The 5,251-nt window shown below is 38.1% G+C and overlaps 1 protein-coding gene across 2 annotated transcripts in view; it reads left to right on the top strand.

Annotated features, from left to right (window-relative positions):
• LOC109849110 (importin subunit alpha-1a-like) overlaps positions 1-5,251 on the top strand; it is an 11,808-nt gene that overhangs the window by 3,485 nt on the left and 3,072 nt on the right. The gene's annotated exons all lie outside the window — the stretch shown is intronic.

The raw sequence follows: 5,251 nt of genomic DNA on the forward strand, positions 1-5,251 counted from the left end.
GTAGCAGTTGGAATATTAGAGTACCACTTCTTGGGAGAAGGGAGGAAGATCCATTTTCATGCATGCAGCACAAAAGTTTCGGATTCATACAATATTTTTCATTTGATTGGAGTTAAGACAGTTGGAATATTAGAGTACCACTTCTTGGGAGAAGGGAGGAAGATCCATTTTCATGCATGCAGCACAAAAGTTTCGGATTCATACAATATTTTTCATTTGATTGGAGTTAAGATGCGTCCAAGGTGAAGACGTGGCTATATGTGCCATTCTGCCAAGATACATCCAATAATTGGTCACTAATTAAATTGGCATCTCACATGCGGATTCAGATTTTCACCACTACAAAAAATTAGCGGAGAGACCACTGCATCAATTTCAGTCACTTATTATTTAGCAGATGTTTGTGATTATTCTTCCATGAGTACAAAATGAGAATGGGTTCAATTCATATATGGGGCATGGTAAGTTCTAAATTTGGAATGAATCATAATCATCCATTAACACAATCAATAGTTATGATTAAAAGTAGTTATCTCTCCACAATTTTTCTACAGTGAAAAGGATCCAAATCCATCTTGTGCTACCACTGTTTTTTAATTAACCCATAAAACTAGTAAAAATGGGCATGAGCTAATAGATAAATACCATAAATAGGCAATTTTAGAAGTGGATTGTTAATGATGACCACTACTTTTAATCTCAAGCGTTGATTATTTAGTAGGCGGTTATGATACAATCTAAATCTAACACTTATCATACTCCCGTGTATTGCACTCATTCCTAATTTGCACTAAAAAAAAAATCATAACCATCAACTAGATAATCAATGGCTGTGATTATGTAGTGGTCCCTCCACTATTTTTTTTGTAGTGGAGAGAATCCGAATCCATTTTATTAGGATTTGGATCCTCTCCACTACAAAAAATAGTGGAGAGACCACTACTTTTAATCTCAAGCGTTGATTATTTAGTAGGCGGTTATGATACAATCTAAATCTAACACTTACCATACTCCCGTGTATTGCACTCATTCCTAATTTGCACTAAAAGAAAAAATCATAACCATCAACTAGATAATCAATGGCTGTGATTATGTAGTGGTCCCTCCACTATTTTTTTTGTAGTGGAGAGGATCCGAATCCATTTTATTAACGTTAACATCTGATGAACAAATCTCATATTTCTCATTATTAGGTGTATAATATTTTAACAATTGCTACTCGATCGCATGCGATTTTAAACGCAGTACCACATATATGTATAAGGTTGCATATTGTTTTTCTAATAATAAGTTGCTAGATCCAAGAATTACTAAACCCCCAAGAACTTTCAACGCGCTTTGCTGTTATTGGGAGTTTAGTGGTTTTTTACTCCCTCTAAAACGTTGGACTCATTGACTCCAATTATTCTTTCCAAATGAGTTTTAACAATATCTGGACAAAAAAAACTATCTTTAGATTTTTGTTTGACTTAAAATGTTGGAACAGCGAGCCTATATGGAAGTGTGCTCGCATACCGAACGAATATATGATCACGGGAGAGAAGAACCAACCGCACATGAACACAATTCGAACCAAATACAACAAATCAAACCAAACACAGAGATATATGTGGTTCGGCAATTTGCCTACGTCCACGGAGAGAGGATGGGGAGATTCCATTAAATCAAGGAGAATACAAAAGGTTACAATCTCACAAAATCACTCACACTAACCCTAATCCAAATCTCTCAACTCGCTTACAAATTCTCCCTCTCAATATGCTCAGTACAATCTAAAATCTCTGTTAAGAAACCCTAGAAAATCGTGTTTTAATTTATATCAAAACACAAACCCAATGCGAACAGGAAACTAAACTCAGGCCTAGCCCAACTCGCGGTCAACCGCAGAGACACGTGCGGTCTACTAGACAGGACGACAGAGACTGAAAAACATTACAGGGTTTGGCCGGTCGACCGCCGCGCCAATCGCGGCCGACCGCGAAAAGTCCAGAGACTTTTCCAGCTTGCGTGCACGTTTGCAGTCGACCGCCGCGCCACTCGCGGTCGACCGCTGGAAGTCCAAACCGGTTTTCTGCCGTTTTTCATGTATTCTCTACAATTCTTAACATCGGTGAAGTTTTCCCAAAACTGAGCTGACACCAAACGAAGAGCACCAAAATCAGCTGCACCAAAATCGGTTGCACCAATATGGTTGCCTACGTACCCCCTCTTCCAAGGGATCAAGCCGTCCGTAGTTTATCCAAATGGCCGTCAACGGCCTCAACAATCATGAATGTGTAACAAGTTTCGACAATGATCAAACTTGTTGCTCAGAACCACCTTAGTGAGCATATCCGTCGGATTATCCTTCGTGTGGATGTTCACAATCTCCACATCACCATCTTCAAGAACATCTAGAATGAAGTAATAACGAACGTCAATGTGCTTCGTCCTCGCATGAAAACCTAATTCTTCACCAAATAGATAGCACTCATGCTATCATAATGAATAGTAACGGACCATTGAGATATACCAAGTTCCTCTAAAAGCCCTCAAAGCCAAATAACCTCCTTCACAATCTCCGTAATCGCCATATACTCTGCCTCCGTCATCGATAAAGCCACCGTAGACTGTAAGGTGCATCTCAAACACACCGACGCATGGGTCAAAGTGAACACATACCCTGTAGTAGACCGGCATTTATCCAAATCCCCGGCATAATCCGAATCAACATAGCTAATGCACAACTGCCCACCTGTAGTGTCTCGCTCGAATACCAAACCAATATTGAGCGTACCTCGAATGTACCTCAAAATCCATCTCACGGCGTCCCAATGACACACTCCTAGTTCGTGCATGTATCTCGAAACCATACTCACCACCTGTGACAAATCTAACCTCGTACATATCATCGCGTACATCAAGCTTCCAACCGCGCTTGCATATTGAGTCTTCGACATCAGCTCTAGACCTTCAACTGTCTTTGGTGAGAGGTCAGCTGAAAGCTTCAAATAGACTTCCAAAAGTACACTAACTGGCTTCGTATCTATGCTAACATAAAATCGTTGTAGAACCTTCTTCAAATAAGTCATCTATGTCAAATAAATTCTATCTTTCTCTTTGTCTCTGCAGATCTCCATCCCTGAAATATGCTTAGCCTCACCCAAATCCTTCATCTCAAACTCCTTTGAAAGTTGTACTTTCATCTCATCTATAGAAGACTTGGAAATAGAGGCAACCAACATGTCATCAACATAAATTAACAAATAGATATACGCACAACCTCCCAACTTGTGAAAATACACGCAAGGATCCGAAAGTACCCTAGAGGGGGTGAATAGGGTTATTGCAAATCTTATTAGATATTAATGCCGATTAAAAGTTATTAACAAATTATTCTTGTAAGATAGATATACAATGTGATATGAGCAAGAATAAGCAATATAAACAATAAGCAAAGGCGAATAAAATAGACTAAGCACTAGACACAAATGATACGCCAATGCAAACTCTAACACACAAGGATGATCACGATAGACTAAGCACTAGACACAAATGATACGCCAATGCAAACTCTAACACACAAGGATGATCACGGAGTTCGGACCTTCCGTCCACGCCAATGCAAACTCTAACACACAAGGATGATCACGGAGTTCGGACCTTCCGTCCTACGTCTCTGCTCCCCGCTCCCGAGGAAAAATCCACTATCACAACCAGGTTTTTTACGCTCACTCGAACAACGTTTACACCTCACAATTCGGTTTTATAGTTCACCGAAAACTTTACAACACACACAATTGCAATCACACTCTACGCCCTCTAAGTGTTGGTCTCTAGTCTGTGTTTCCCTCAAGTGCTTGGAATTACGACCTATCTCTAGACATTACTACATATGTCACTCCTCTTGGGACAACTCCGTCTCTCACCACACACTCCTCTCGGTGTACAAGTTTGATATAACGTGTAACTCACATTTAAATACAATATAAATAAATTATTCTCTACAATAGGTGAGAACACAATTTAAGCTCATTCTCAACGTTACACTCGCCATAACCCCAAATTATACAATATGTGAAAATAGTTAAGCTCAATGGTTGTGTGTGGAAGCAATGAGAAAAATCAAATATAAACTCAATTAAATCTAGCAAATATGAATATAACAATTGAAGCATAAACAAGCTAGAGATATGAGTTTAGAAACACTTCTCTAATCACAAGAGAGAGGGATAGAAAGATTGAAACCTCAAACTAAAATTGATCTCCTATTCTTGTAAAACAATCTTCACAAAACTAATTTTTTAAACAAACACTTAAAACAAACTAAAACTCTTTTTAAACTTTTTTTAAAATTTTTCTTATTAGTTCAAAAGTGAAATGGTATAGGCTATATATAGGATGAAGAAACAAAGATAAAAACCCAAGTGAAATCCAGCAAAATGACAAAAAATAGAAACTAGAAAAATAGCTGTTATAGGCCATCAATCGACTGATGAGTTTCATCAGTCGACTGATGAGCTGACCATTGTAAGTATTTTTGAGCTCATCAGTCGACTGACGACCTTTATCAGCTGATTGATAGATCATCAGTCGACTGGTCAGTCGACCAAAACGAAATAGAAAATTTTGACAACTACAGGCACTTTCATCAGTCGACTGATCGGTCGACTGACTTCATCAGTCAACTGATAACAAGTATACAGCCTGTTTAAAGCAGAAACCTGATTTTCAAACTATCTTTAAAAATAGTAAACAAATTCTAAAAATTATAAAACTTTAGGAAATGTTTGTAGACATGATAATACACATGCTACAAAAACTGGTTTACAAAAAGCATCTGCCAAATGTGAAATCTCATCATTTTGCAAAATCACGTAAGTATGAACATGTTAAAAACTTGATTTTGCCAAAATCACTACAACAAACCTGTTTTTTTATAGCGTTGAATGATAGCGTTTATGTTGTAAGTGCTATAGATCATATGTGTCTTATTTTTTGATAGCGTTTCAAAAATTTTAAACGCTATAAGTACTTGATCCCAATTTTTTTGTTCTGATGCGTTGAAAACTTAAGCGGGAGACTAAAAATTAAAACAGGCGCTTTTAGCTAAACAGGGCTGTAATATATTTAACTCGTTCGAGAAGAAACCACCGGCGAATTGTGTTTCTCTCTCCTCTCTTTCTTCCTCGGTGATAGATCGTTGGAAAATTCTCTTTCACCAGGGTTTTGATCGGAGGCCGGATGATGCTCTCGTTGCAGAGCGATGGTC

This window comes from Asparagus officinalis, chromosome 7 (genome assembly GCF_001876935.1).
Source record: "Asparagus officinalis chromosome 7, Aspof.V1, whole genome shotgun sequence".
NCBI lineage: Eukaryota > Viridiplantae > Streptophyta > Magnoliopsida > Asparagales > Asparagaceae > Asparagus > Asparagus officinalis.